Source organism: Acomys minous (genome assembly GCF_964271855.1).
Source record: "Acomys minous genome assembly, chromosome: 11".
Classification (NCBI taxonomy): Eukaryota; Metazoa; Chordata; class Mammalia; order Rodentia; family Muridae; genus Acomys; species Acomys minous.
Window position 1 is genome coordinate 5,926,088 of NC_140492.1, and position 15,236 is coordinate 5,941,323.

The following is a 15,236-nucleotide window of genomic DNA, read 5'->3' on the forward strand; positions in this document are numbered from 1 at the left end:
GGAGCAAAGCAAATGACCCCATGAGTAGGGCACAGCTGGATCTTAGTTCCCAACTGCTCACAGCACTGAGGACTGCCCCAGGAGAGGTGACAGGACTGAGGACCACCCCAGGAGAGGGGCACAGCACTGAGGACCGCCCCAGGAGAGGGGGACAGCACTGAGGACTGCCCCAGGAGAGGAGGACAGCACTGAGGACTGCCCCAGGAGAGGGGGACAGCACTGAGGACCGCCCTAGGAGAGGGGCACAGCACTGAGGATCGCACCAGGAGAGGGGGGACAGCACTGAGGACCGCCCCAGGAGAGGGGGACAGCACTGAGGACCGCCCCAGGAGAGGGAGTAAGAAGAAGCGGATGATTCTGAACTCCCTTTGAAAGTAGAGACGATCTGCTGATGCATCACACAGGATATCTTTAGCGTGAGCAACCAGCATGATGAAGTGGCCATTACTTAAGATGAAAGTCCGGGGAAAGACAAGTTTATCTTGCAGCCCCAGGCTAGTGGTCCAGGAAAAGGGGGAGACTGAACTAAATGCTCTTGGCTAGTTCTTCCAGATCCAATGATGGAGACTCCATCCAAGTAGAAAGTATGGTAGCTGACAAGAGTTGCTAAGACTCTTTGGTAGGAACGCTGGCAGAGGACCATGCCTGTGGGTCTCCTGAGAAAGCAGTGTTCCATCTCCTGATAAGCTGATTCGTGGCAAAGCTATGTCTGAGAGCTCAGCCTTGAACTCTCCTCCTTGGATTTCTCTTACTTTACATATTAATGGGTGAGAATTTTCCTTTGGCCTTATTTCCTGGGTATGCTGACCCTCAGCAGTGGCCTGACGGTTGGCACCACCTCCTCCCCTATACTAACTGACAAGACTGAAGGAAGGATTTTCCTAAGACTGTGGTGCCTTAATTGTCAGACAGAATGGCCTGCGTGTTAAAACCTGCAGAGCAATAGGATTTGTGTAGCTAAAACATCTGCACCTTTCTTCCGTTAATCAGCCTCAGAGAAGCTATGGCTGCCAGAATCGGTTTGTATCTGTTTACCTGGGAAAACAGCCTCCCTCGGGCACATGGCTGCCTGGAAGGAAGTTCAAGCCTCCCAGCCTCCCTCTGGCTTCCTGCTCCCCAGGCCAAGCTTCTGGCCAATGTTATCTAAGCACTAGGGTGTGACGGCTTCCAGGAATTCTCCTAAACTTGTGCCTCTGTGCACGCTTCACTCTTTATCTTTACCCCTTGCCTGATCCTCCCTAAAGGGAAGAGGTGAGGGTTAGGTCTGCAGAGCTCGCCTCCAACCCCTGGATGGCCAATCTCTTGCTGCAGCTAACTAAACATCTCTCGTATATAGGAGGCTCCCGGTTGCTATGGAGAGCCCTAATCCTAACTGACCCACACATGAGTCACGTCCATAAGCAATATGCATGAAGTTTTGATTAGGGGAAGAAGTGATCTCTCTTGGATTTTGACTCCTTCCAGCTTCCTACAAGCTCTGCCAGATGCTCTAGTACTACTGTGTACCATAGGCAGCAGGGAGGTACGCTATCTCTGGACTCGCCCATGTTGAACCCAATGCCTGCCCACCCCCACCTCCTCCCTGAAGTTTGTAATGACACTTTTTTTTTTCATACCTTCCAATGTCCCATTCTTATTTGCCATTTGTCATCTTGCTCTTTAACTATTCGATGTATCTCTGGGAGTCCTCACTTACAAACAGCAACAAAAAGCAATCATTAAATTTGCAAGTTTATGTCTCCATCTGCCACAAATAATAAAGGTTTGGATGAAATTGAAAAGAAACACAATTTTAAAAACTGGAGAGGATGAGAAGTGACTAAAGCTCTGGCACCATACTTGGTAATATAAATTTATATAACCACCTCGGGACACAAGGTATCATCACTCAAAAACAAACAAACAAACACACAAACAAAAACATTTTTGTTCAAAGTCCAAGCATTCCCACAAGAGAGGAGGAAAACATACAGTTTCCATTCACAAGCACCAGAAGATTTTCCCAAGAGCTTTGAACAGCTGGAAACCCAGGGGTCTGTATTGGAGAACGGATGACTACATGGTTGTATTCTCATGGTGAATAGCACATGGATGGAAATAGGTGGCCACTGTGTGTCACAATCAGGATACCTAGTGTCTAATTTCATCTATATGAAACTCAAAACCAAACACGTGGGTGTTGGCATAAAGCTGAGGTCATGACTACAGTGTGAACCGAATGTAGCATGTCCTCCAAAGGGTTTTGTGTTTGAAGCACCTTCCCCAGGTGTGAGGCGAGAGGGGCTTTATTCTGTAGAGCTAGGGTGTGTAAGTAGCTCCTGGGAGTGCTGCCTTTGGAAAGAGTGTGCCTCTCATACAACCTTCATGAGGTCTCAGGAGAAAGCTGATAAAAGAGCAAGCCTGGGCCTTCCCCGAGCTCATCCTGGCTTCCTGTCTCTGCCCGTGATCGCCTCCACTCATGTGCTTTTGTCATGGTGCTTTCTGCAGTGGCCTGGCACACCCAGGCCCCTGAGCAGAGACCAAGCCATGAGCGCACACTCTTAGACTTTCAGCTTTTAGCTTTCTTTCTTTTTTCCATAAAGCACTTAGTCTCAGGTACTTTGTGATAATGACAAGAAATGAACTAATATTTTTATTACATTTTAGGTGGCAAGGATTCATAGAAGATTCTGGAAATACATTTTTATTAGCTTAGGCAATAAATAGTCACACCCTTATTTTTATCATAATTTATGGAACGTGGTTTAAGTGACATGAATACAGGATCAAAACTGTATCTTTGATCTATGGAGTTTGCCACTGTCCACAATTCCTTTGAAATCTCAGTCTAGTCATGTGACCAATACATGCACATGGTCACCATGACAATCAGGTAAAAGACAGCATGACAGCTTCTGGCATTTTGATATTTGTGGCTCTTTTTTCTTTCTTTCTTGTTTTGGTTTTTCGAGACAGGGTTTCTCTGTGTAGCCTTGACTAACCTGGACTCACTTTGTAGACCATATCTGTGGCTCTTACATGCAAGGTAAAATGTATTTTTCTCAAGGACTGGATACTTTTGAATTAGAAGAAGATGGCGGACTCAGAGGGGACAGGAGCTCCTACAGAGCCAACTAACCAGGGCCCAGGGGGACCTGGGAGACTGGGGCTCCAGCCAGGGACCATGCATGGACTGGACCTGGGCCCCCTGCACAGATGGAGCCCTGATGGGCAGCTCAGTCATCACGTGGGTTCCCTAGTGAGGGAAGTGGGGGCTAGCTCTGACATGGACCCTGCTGCCTGCCTTTTTGTTTCTTTCCCATGGTGAGGCTGCCTTGCTGGGCCACAGGGGAAGGGGGTGCTCTCACTCCTGATGTGACTTGATCTGCTGGGGTGGGGGGGGGTTCCCCTTCTCTTGGGAGTAGGAGAAGGAGGAAACAGGAGGGAGGATGGGACCAGGGGTAGAGGAAGGAGGGGCTAGGACCAGGATGTAAACTGAAGAATTAATTTTTTTAAAAAGCAAAACACCACCATGAAACTATTCACAGAGATGAGTCACCTAAACATCTGACTTCTTAAATTACCTCTTAACAACAGCTACCCCCAGAGCCCTCACAGCAACCCCCCTCCCCGAGAGCCCTCACAGCACCCCTCACCCCCAGCCTTCACAGTGCCCATGCACTGGTCGCTCCATGAGATAGACAAGCTGTTCATAAATTAACTGTCCAGATGTGGTTTCTGATCTCAGTGCAAAAGCAAGGGGGTATGTGTATGTGGGCGGCCCTGAGGCGTGAAGGAGCCAGAGGCCTTCACCAAAGCAAACAAAAATGGCACCAGCTACAGCTGTAACTCAGAAACAAAAGCATTCTTTCTTTTGGTTTCAATTGTCTGTCTCTCTCTTCACAAATATCTTACATCTGTGCAATGATTGGTTCAATGTAAGCACCTTCCAAGCTTCTAGCTCATTGGCTTATGGGAGGGAAAGCAAGCCTGCCTCTTGTGTAAAAAGGCCATGTAATTGCCCTTCTTTTTGCCTAAACTGCCAACTCCTGCAGCCGGGAGACTGCTTAGATTTCCTCCCAAAACCTGAATACATAAATATAGGCTGAAGTGCACCACCCTGGTTATGAGCCTTTTAAAGATCAAAGAGTCAGTTCAGCCCTTGCGTTTGTCACTAGTTTAAAACACACTGTGTTCGCCACTTAGCGGGTGGTTCCCTCAGCAGGGCCCATTAGTCTCTTCTCCTCCTCGGTCTCAGCACTGAGCCCTGCACACGAGTGAGGGTGCCTACCATGTACCTACAATGGGCAATACTCATCTGCACTTCCAACATACAAAAAGACTGGGGGCCTCTCCCCTCTCCTTAATGCAGCTGAACGCACATACATACACACACACACACACACACACACACACACACACACACACACACGGACTCCAGCCACCCCAGGATTGCATAGATTGGTCTAAATTATTCTAAACTGCTTTAAAAAACATACAGAGCATCAAATTAGCTCAGCAAAGTCTGGTGTGTAATGCCTATGGCTCAGCACATACACAGTACTTGGCACACCAGAGGACATAAACAGATAACAGAAAACCAAGACAAATTACAGGTGACATACAAGGTCCCAGGATTTGCCAGATATTGCTGTTGTACATGTTGTACACATGAACTCACAGTGGCTGGGACTACATGCACCAGATTTGCACATGGCCAAGCCGGTAGAAACCTCAGCATGGATGGGGAAGGCTTCAAGAAGCCCCAAGCCCAGATGAGCAGCTATTAGCTACTGATGGCTACTGGGAGACAGAAAGTTGGTGTTCTTCAGGGGCGTACACCTTGCTCGTGTAAAGGGTCTCACGCCCATGCGTATACAGGTAGCACTGACTGGACTCTATTGGTTTAGAAAACAAACATGTGATGTTGGAAGGAAAGTGAGGTTCGGGGTGGTTTGGGAGGAATTGGAGGGGAGCAAATGGCTGGTAGATTTGATCAAAGTACATGACATGCATATATGACATCCCCAAACAAGACATTTAAAAATGTAAAAACAAAACCAGAAAGAAAAGGCCTCACAGGATTTACGAAAATTAATCCTGAAAAATGGGTGTTACTTAAAAGCCTAAGAAACCAAGTAACTATTTTGAGCCTCGGCAGAGTACCTGAACCTCAGCCAGTATTTTCCAACTGAAAGTATTTAAGCTGAAATTAAGAACATAATAAATAGAGTTAATCGAAAACAAGAAACAACTGAAAGAATTAGTGGGCGCTGGAGAAATGTCTCAGTGGATAAGAGAGCTTGCTGCTCCCAGCACTCATGTTGGGTAACTCACAACTGCCTGTAACTCCAGCTCTGGGGGATCTGATACCTTTTCTGGCTTCCACAGACACCCACACACATGGCATATACTCACACAGAGACAAAGACACACACATAAAAATAAAAATACTAAAAAGATGATTTATTAACTGAAAGACAAGTCAGGGGGAAAAAAATCAGATAGACCAAAATATATTTTTAATTGCTCCATATAGAGACTGGATATAAGCTATGCAAGGCGAAGGGTGGGGTGGACTATAGAAACGTGATCAAAATTTTAGGAGATGAAAAAAGGAGATAGAAGGAAAATGTTCTAAGAGCTAACCACTAAGGGATTAATAGAAGGCAGTTAAGATATAGCCTCATTAATTGCTAGAAACACCAAGCATGGTAAATGCTAATGAGCCACACCTGAAACGAAATGAAAAATAGAAGAAGGAAAAAAAAACCGTCTTAAAATCAGCCAAAGAGAGGAGGGCAGGACAGTGCTTGGCCTCCAAGGAGCAAACGTGACATGACAGCCAATGTTAACAGGGAGCAGAAAGGCCAAACAGTAGCAGAGTGCTGTCGGCAAAGCGAGGACAGAAAATGTCTGGAACGCCTCCTCCTCTTTTCCCGGGGAAATACAATTTTAAGTGGAGACAGAAGAAAAGCGGTTTCAGCCAAATCACAGAATTTGTCAACAAAAGATCTTCAAGAAAGAACATCTACAAAAAATAGTTTTTGATGATGAGACGAAAGCTTCTGTGTGGAAACATACAGTGTAGGGAGCGAGGAAAAGCCATGGGAATAGTAAATGCAAGGATGTTGTGAACTGAGTGTCAGCCGGGCATGGTGGCACACGCCTTTAATCCCAGCACTTGGGAGGCAGAGGCAGGTGGATCGCTGTGAGTTCGAACTGGTCTACAAAGCAAGTCCAGGACAGCCAAGGCTACACAGAGAAACCCTGTCCCAAAACAAAACAAAAAACAAAAAGGAAAAAAAGGGGAAAAAAAAGAATTAAGTGTCTTGTGAGGCTTAATAAACAGAAAGGAAATAAAAATGTGTAATGAAATTGCTCTAAAGGCAGGAGGAAACCTAGTGCTGCTAAAGTGGCCATGCTTTTAGGTTGCCCAGCAGTGAGAAAAGTACTAATTGATGTTGAATTTGAATACCTAAGATGTGTGGTGTCATCAAGAAGGAGATAAAAACTGTATGTTTTGTGTGTGTGTGTGTGTGTGTGTGTGTGTGTGTGTGTGACTGTGACTGCAGGGGCCCGCAGAAACCAGAGGCGAGGCATTGGATCCTTCAGAGCCAGAGCTACAGGCAGTTGTGAGTCACTGGGTGCTGGGAACAGAACTCAGGTCCCCTGCAAGAGCAGAATTCCCTCTTAACTACTACGCCATCTCTTCAGGCCCCAAAATGTATATATTTTTACACAGCAACAGAATAATAAGGCAATGAATTCTTTTAGATATTTTTTGATTTATAATAAACGACTTCAAAACACAGCAGTTTAAACCAAGACGTTGCGTGCTCCACAGCCTCTGGGATGGAGGTCAGATGTCCCCTTTGGTAGCACTAACTTAGAACCTCTTACAGCACTGCCGAGGTATCAAGGCTACAGGCCAGGGGGCACTTAACTAAGGATGAGGTGCTAGCTTCGAAGGCTAGGAGTGGGAGGTCAGTTCCACAGCGCACATGCTCCTCCTCAGAGCTGTGTGGACGTTGGGGGCTACGCGTCACAACTAGTGACTTAGCCAAGTCAGTACAGGTGAGCACTCCCATGCCCAGCTACCTCCTCCATCACAGGCAGAGAATCTTTATTCCTGTGTCACTAACCAGGATCCCGTGGGGCAGCAGCAATCACAGGCCGTGTGTGTATGTAAAGGGGTTTATTACACTGGCTTACAGGGCCAGAGGCCGAATGTCAGGCTAAATCACTAGTGGTAACATACATTCTTCCACACTCATATTACGTCAATGCAAAACCAAAGCTACACGCATGTAAATAGAAGAGTTATGTTCAAAGATGATGACACTTAGAGGCCTCAGACTCCATCATCCTAATCAGATTAAACCGAATACCCTGACATTTTACAAGTGAAGATCACACCCACACTTTAGCTTGTCTTTCGGAAGAAAATGACCTCCTGAGAGGGTCAGTGACTCAAACCCAGCCACCAGCTAACAGGCCGGGACTGTTGCTTGCCAAGGACTCCAACTGAACAGGTCTCACTCAACCCACCTCGGTGAAACTTACAGACACGGCTTCCTAAAACTCAGATGATTTGGCGGGAGGACGGCAAGTGGACACAGAGGCTGACATTAGATGGGGACGGAGGGGGTCCACGCTTTGCATGAATCATCCCTGTGAGCTTGGGGTGTGGTTCATCACACTAAAGCGCCACTTTCCCCATCTAGGAATGGGACAAATGAGACCTCAGGATCATGGCAAAAAAAAAAAAGTGTGTATTCTGGAGAATGCCCAGCCGGTGTCTGAAGTAACTGGCGCCCAGCCACACAGCGTCCATTGTGCCTTCCCAGCCACCTCTGCCTCACCCTGCCTATGCTCCGCCTAGAAATAATTGTGGCGGAGACATGGAGGGGCACCTGGGCTTATCTAATCTAGCAGAGGCAACTAAAGACGAACCAGCTTCTTCATGGTCATTAATCAGACAGGCGCAAGCTGCATGACTTCCCATGCCCGCCGCCCTAATCGTTTGTGAAGCACTCTGCACGGCTTATCTACCTCATCTAACCTTGAAAGTAGCCGAATCGTAGGCGTGGTTATTATTTCCATATTAACCTGTGAGGAGTTATGCAACACGTGCAGCTCCTGGTCACCAGGTAATAAGGGGCACAGCAGGGCTCCCGGGCAGACTGTCTCTTCTCAGAGCTACGCTTTCATCTGTATCCTGTGCCGCTCTCCTGAGAAGCAAGCTCCAGGGTCTTGAGTGAGTTACTGAATGGATAAATACACACGCGACTAAGAACAAATGGGGATTGAATAGTCTGCAGCAAGCTTTCCAATTTGCACAGTTCAGTAGATCAAAACAGCTTAAACTGTGGGTTGCGGCCTTACATAGAGTCACAAAACAGAACGGAAACACTTAAAGACCTCTGAAGACCCAATAATCAAAATTCATTTGAAAAACAAACTCAGGGAGGGACTCTGCTGTGTCCCTGGCAGTGCTTGAGAGCCTACGTTGCATCCTGTGACTTCACCCCAACCTTGGTTCTGAGCACACCTCACTCTGTGCGTGCCCTCACTCCACATAATGCCAAGAACCCCACCTAAAACATCTTGGCTTGGATTCAAGGCTACTGGGCCTTATACCTTGCAGTGCTTTTACTGTACACACAAAATTTTCTACCACAGAAAACACGCAGGTTTAATTATGGGAAACAAAGCTGTTTGTTCTTTCTCTATGATCATTCCTCAGCATGTAATTGATACATTTGGATTGGGTTGCAGTAGGCAAGCATGCATACCTATATCCATATGTAAATGTAGTTTCATTATTAATGAATAGTAAAAGTACATGTATTCCAAAGAATTAACTTAAAGTAAATTCAGGCTCTCCTGAAGTGGAGGCTGTCTCCCCGGCCCAGGATAGCTCTCCCCTCAATCCTCTTCCTTTGTTCCTCAAGTGACACACCCAGTGGTGGGAAGGGAACACACGGAATATAGAACATAGGAAGTGCAGCCATGCTTGCAGCTCCTGGGTCCCAACAGAGACCCCTGGCTCTCATACAAAGGCCCACACAGGCTGCTAAGGTTAGGATGCGGTACATCCCTGTAAGGTCCGTGTGATAAAGGTTTGATGTCAAGGTGATAGAACCTGGGACCAAGAGGAAGGGCCTTAGGTCAAGAGGTCTCTGCTCTCAGAAGAAATGAATATAGTTCTTACTGGCTGTGTAGGGTCTCCGTGAGAGGTAGCCATCATGAAGTGAGGGCATCCCCTATGCTTAGCCTCTTTTGCAGGCCACTGTACTCCCTTCTGTGAGCCACCGTGCTCCCTTCTGCGTGCCACCGTGCTCCCTTCTGTGTGCTGCCGTGCTCCCTTATGCTTCTACACCATGTGACAATATAGCCATGAGGACCCTAGCCAGCATTTTACCATGCCAAATTGACATTGCAGCCACCAGCACCATGAACCAAATTAACCCTGTTTTCTTTAGATTTTGACATCTCACTCTAGCAACACAAAATGAACTAAGCTAGGGAAGGACCAAACGCTTCTTCCTGTTTTGTTAGTTTGCTTTTAGGGGGTTTCAGCATATTCGGTTTTGCTTTCTCCTTTTGCTACAAGAGCTCCCTATGTAGCCCCAGCTAACTTTGAACTAGTGACCCTCTTACCTGTCCCTCCCAAGTGCTGGGATTACAGGTGTGCACCACCACGCATGGCCAGAGACTGAGGCTCTGAATTTGTGAGAGCGGGGCTACCCTTTTGGAGGTGTGAAGTCCCAATGACTCTGGCCCAGAGCAGGAGCATCAGGTGGAAAAAACCAAGCCAGGAACCTTACCCACCCTTGCCCCGGGGCCTGGGTGAAGTAAGCCCAAACTGAGGGATGAAAACTCAAGTGCAGAAAGTTCTACACCTCTCAGGGCTTACCCCCAAGGCAAGCTGACTACAGCCAGACCATGCTGCCACACTTACAGGGATATGGTGAAGTGTTGGATGTCAGTAGCTTGCATTTGCCATGATGTGCTTGTGTTGGTGAGACTGGGTGATGCTTACGACCCAGGACTCTGTGTGCACCTCTCCTCGCCCCAGCACAGCCAGTTGTTAGGCACCAATGCCTGCCTCCTACCCCAGCGGAGCCCAGCTGTGTGCAGTTGATTAGGGAGGACAAAGAGATTGAAAAGATGTAACCTGAGGTAGCCCGGACTAACGTCAAAGAGCATCAGGACCTGTCCTTACTCCCAAAGTAAGAACAACAGGGGACAAGGGCAATAGGAGGCATAAAGGAAACAGCAGGGCTGATGACTAGAGGCCTCAAAAAGCTTATGATACCAAAGCCCCTCTCCCTGTTACAACTCTGTTTTGGCACCCCAAATCCCTCTTCCCCATTAGCTCTCAGCTTTGGCTAATAAAGCCAGAACAAATGCTAGCAACGTCCCTAGTAGCCCATGGCCACACCACTAAGGTGACCCTGGCCCCTCAAAATGCCTGCCCAGGAAGCTCAAGGCTGACAATATAAATTTTCTCTTTGCCGCAGCCAACGCTTGAAGATAGAGCCGGTCTCCAGCAGCTGTGGGAGGGAGGAGCCCAACTCCAGCTGTTGCCAGCTGTCAGGCGCAGCTGCTCTAATCACAGGTACACTGACCCTTTGAAGCTTCTCCCTCTCAGGTCCCACTGAGCCCCACTCGGCCCTCTCCTCACTCCCTCATTCTCTCTTTATGCACAGCCACCTCTGTATGGCCCGAGCACGCTCTGTTCGCCCTGGGCTCTGCATTCTTGCAGTGGTCACTACTTACGAAACGGTGTCCTGGCCACTTTATGCTCCGGCTTTGTTCATAAAACAACTATTCTAGTTGCTATTCAAAACCACTAAGTAAAAGGGGTCTAAGTGAGGTGTTGCCATGACACCAAGACAATGTTAATACAAGCTTGCATACTTGAGATTGAAAAAGATGGAAGAAAAGAAAGATGAAGAGAGAGGCGTGGCTGTGCGCTGATTTCCTAAAGGTGGGTTCTGTAGCTATGGGGACCCACGGCTCTGCCAGGCTCTGCAGGAGCTGTATCCACTAACATACAGGAGTTAGGGGTGTGCTTCCTGACACTCAGAGCCCCAACTCTATCCCCAGCATCCCTGTTTCACTCAGCCCCCGGTACCAAAGGTTTGCTTGGTCCTTAGGAAAGTGTGTCCAGTGTATAGCTCTCCTTTGATTCTCCAGGTCCCAGGGTCAGCACTGCTTCTGGATGCCAGCATGCCCAACTGGCCAGCAGCCTTCAGAGCCGGGCCTGGACCCCTGTAACACCACCGTTCATGTCTTACTTGGTTTTTTCATGATACTCAGATGTAGAATTAGTGTGTCTGCTTTGCAGATGATAGTTTGGCACTTAAAGTGTTTATCAATCCAAGGTGCTGTCTAGGAGAAAGGTCCCTCCTTTCCATGCTAAGAGAAGGCCTTCCTCTGCTTGGGAGGGAGAGTCTGTTGTTTGGCCAACTGGTTGGCCATTCCAGATATTGTCCCAAACTTCAGGGTTGGGCCACTAAGCCCTCAGGCCCCAGCCTGTTCCATCTATAGCCCCAGTCCAGGACCAGCTCTGTCCCCTCCCCCCTGCTTGGCTGGATCAGATTAGCCAGAGCAGTGCGCGCTCACAAGATTGCTCCACTTGGCTCCAGCAATTAATGAAGGAGCGTCTGAGAGCCTCCAGAGGAGCCTGCAAGCTCCAGCAAGACAGGGCACACATGGCTCAGTCCAAAATATTTGTTGTGTTTTTCCCTTAGCTGGGAAACCAGTTCTTACCTGTTCCCTGAACCTGAGGAGATTTTAAAGCTGTTCGCTCCTGATGCCAGCTGTGAGCCAGCCTGCTGGTCCTGAGGGAAGTGGCAGGGGAAGCTACTTACTCCGGGTACCAGCCAGGGGCCACCCTGATGGGCATAAGGAAGGCGGGCAGGAGGCTGGAAACCTAACAAATGGCTACATAACTGAACAACGAATAGCGTGATTTGGAGACTGTAAAATGAAGTTCTGTGCCTTATGGTCATTAGGATGCTGCCACACAGCAGGCCAGTGGGCCCAGGTGACCTACCAGGAGGCCTACCAGGAGGACTGTTCTGTCACAACAGCAGCAGTGTTGTGGTCCTAGAAGGATCATTGGTGCCCTCATAGCCTTAGATCTTAGGGATCAGATGGTCTCAAGTCCTATCAGCTCTGAGCCATGGCTTATGTTCTGCCAGCCCTTAGCATCACAGTCCAGTTGGCTGAAGGCACAGCAAGAGTAGGTCAGTAAGCTTGCTCTGTGGGGTGGGGGCAGGCAGCGAGGGGAGGGGCAGGCGGGGCAGCGGGGGCAGGGCAGCGATGGCTCAGTTGAGGGAGTGCTGTGCAAGCTTGTGTATCTGAATGGAGAAATCTAGCAGCCACATAGAAAGCCAGTGCCGGGGAGGCAGAGGCAGGAGGATCCCTGCAGCTCTCTGCTTAGCTGCTCTTACAGAGCCAGTGTGCTCAGGGCTCAGAGAGAGGCCTTCTCAAAAGAGAGGGTTGAGCGAGGGGGCGGGGAAAAGGGGGGCCGGGCTAGGGGGAGTGGCACACACCTTTGATCTCAGCACTCAGGAGGCAGAGGCAGGTAGGTCACTGTGAGTTTGAGGCCAGCCTGGTCTACAAAGCGAGTCCAGGACAGCCAAGGCTACATAGAGAAACCCTGTCTCAAAAAATCTAAAACCAAAACCCAAAAACAAAAAACAAACAAACAAACAAAAAAAAAGGGTTGAGGGGCCTGGAGAGATGGCAAGATGATCCATCACTTAAGAGCACTGGCTACCCTCTCAGAAGACCCAGGTTCAATTCCCAGCACCCACATGGTGACTCACAACAACCTGTAACTCCAACTATAGGGGATCCAACACTCTCTTCTGTCTTCTGTAAGCACTGCACACATGTGGTGCACAGACATGCATACAGGCAAAACACCAATAAAAAATATAAATTTTTAAATAAATAAATAAGGTAGAAGGATTCAGTAGGACACTCAAGGTTAAACTCCTGCCTGTAATGGGTGTGTGTGTATACATGTGAGCACAAACATATATACTCACATAGTCCAAGTACACATGCACATGTGCACACACAGTGTCAGGGAGTAAAAAATGTGTAGCTGTGTTGTAGGTCAGAAAGCAAAATCAAAGATGTCACAGTTCCTTCTAAAACAAAAGAGAAGGCACATGTCCACACATTTTTATTCATGAAATTTAAAATACAGCAATAAACGAACCAGGTACCTTTCTCAGGACAGGTTAGTTAATTAAAGGATGGGCTCTTTGGGAGGACAACTGCATGCTTGGGCTTCCGAGTTAGAGTTCTCTGCACTCAACTGTTGTGAGCCTGCCTGTCCCTCTTCTGGAGTGGTGAGTTGTGGGAACCCCAGCAGCAAGCCAGCCAGGCAGACCCCTGCTCTTGGATACAGAAGCAAGCCATGGCTAGAATGCTGAGGGAGCCCCTCCACAGACCTCGGGGCCTTCATTTGGTCTCCTGCAGCCTGCCTTCCTCCACTGTGCACCAAACAGACCTCAGAAAAGGAAGATGTGGGTGTTATGACCCCCTCCTTTGCCATCCACATCAGCTCAGTGTTGGGATCTGAAAACATCAAGCCCTCCTAAGGGGAGTCTGGGGCCCTGGGGATAGGGCAGTGTTGCCAGCAGCACCGCGCTGGGCCACCTGGTGGAGTGCAGGGCTCTCTATAGCAGCAGTTGCTTTGGCCATGGAGCTACAATGGCTAGGGAAAGCAGCCTGGCCAACTAGCTGCCTGCAGTGTGGTATCCAGCTGTGAGTGGACAGGAAGTCACATGGATGGCTTACCGTGATTCCCACTGAGCTGGGGTCAGGGCAGCTGGGCCCAGCTTCGCCACTAGCCAGCTGTGTGACCTTCACCAAAGTGCTAGCTCCCTGGGCTTGTGATTCTTCATGAAGAAAAAGCAAGGACTGGGCAGCCTCCAAAGTGGTGAAAATAAGAACCATACGTGGAGCCTTCAAACTTACAGACTCCTGAGCCTTGCCTAGAACTCACTGAACGGGAGAGTAGGTTACACCACACATAAACACCGCCCCCCCCAAATCTATATACCACACAGATACACACACATACACATACATCACAGACATCCACACTGCTGCGGACCATCTCAGTCGGGTATAGGTCCTTGGGGTCAGGAGTTCTCGAAGTGTTGGTGGACAGAGATAGGCGAGTGACAAACAGAGACAAAACTCAAAATTGAGTCTGTGTCTGAGTGTACTTTGGAGACAAGCAAGCCAGGTTTATATACACATTTTAAGATGGGGGCGTTCACTCATGGTTACATTATTTTTCCATACAATTCAAAACTACAGGATGCAGTATAATAATGTTGTCATCAATCTTGAACAATCATTCTTAAGTCACTAGATTGGTATCAGTGCATGTGCTTTCTTTATCAAAGGTCACTGTTCTCTCATTAGGCCAAACATCTGTGAGTCAGGACAGTTTGGCTTTTTAGCTCATCTGCCACTATCTAGAGTTTTACTCAAATTTTTATTTGTAAGTCATAATATGAACTATGATTAATTCTTAGCCACGTTTTCATTAACAAGTGGAATGGAACTTAGTGGTAAACTTGACTGCAGTTTCAAGTAAAGGGTCGCCTAGTAACACAGTTACATCTGAAAAGTTCTTTGATAAGAAAAGTCACACACACACACACACACACACACACACACACACACACACACCCCAGACACCACACACAAGCGTACATACACCACACCCCCACATACTCATGTATTTATGTAAATATTATATACAATATCTGTTCATGCATAGAATTCATATTTATTGTCTGTACATATGTACATAAATGTGCACTTACTGCTTATATGTGCATATGTGTATATATACATACATACTTATATGCTTTCATGCACATGCCCATTAACAAGGTAAATGTGTGCATATATGTTCACAAGTGTGAACATTTCACACATATTTCATACACACACACACACACACACACACACACACACACACACACACCATCCCTGTCTTCTTTGGTTCTGATGACTGGGCTCATGTTTTAAAGTACAGTCCTGTGACCTTGCCAGCTCTGTGTCCTTGGGATAAAGGTGACGCCCTCTCACTGTGCCCAGTGACAAACATTCTCATAAACAATTCCTGAGCCCAGAAGCTGAAGCCTGGGAAGCAATCTGGGGTGCCTTATATTTAGGAGCATCACAATGAACAGCTATGTGGG

General features: G+C 47.8%; 1 long non-coding RNA gene across 1 annotated transcript in view; it reads left to right on the forward strand.

The window, feature by feature from the left end:
* The window catches only part of LOC311609094, a 36,149-nt gene that overhangs the window by 3,893 nt on the left and 17,020 nt on the right, over window positions 1-15,236 (forward strand). The window contains exon 2 of the long non-coding RNA XR_014783262.1: window positions 10,509-10,606. This is a non-coding gene — a long non-coding RNA (uncharacterized lncRNA). The remainder of the gene's footprint in view (window positions 1-10,508; window positions 10,607-15,236) is intronic.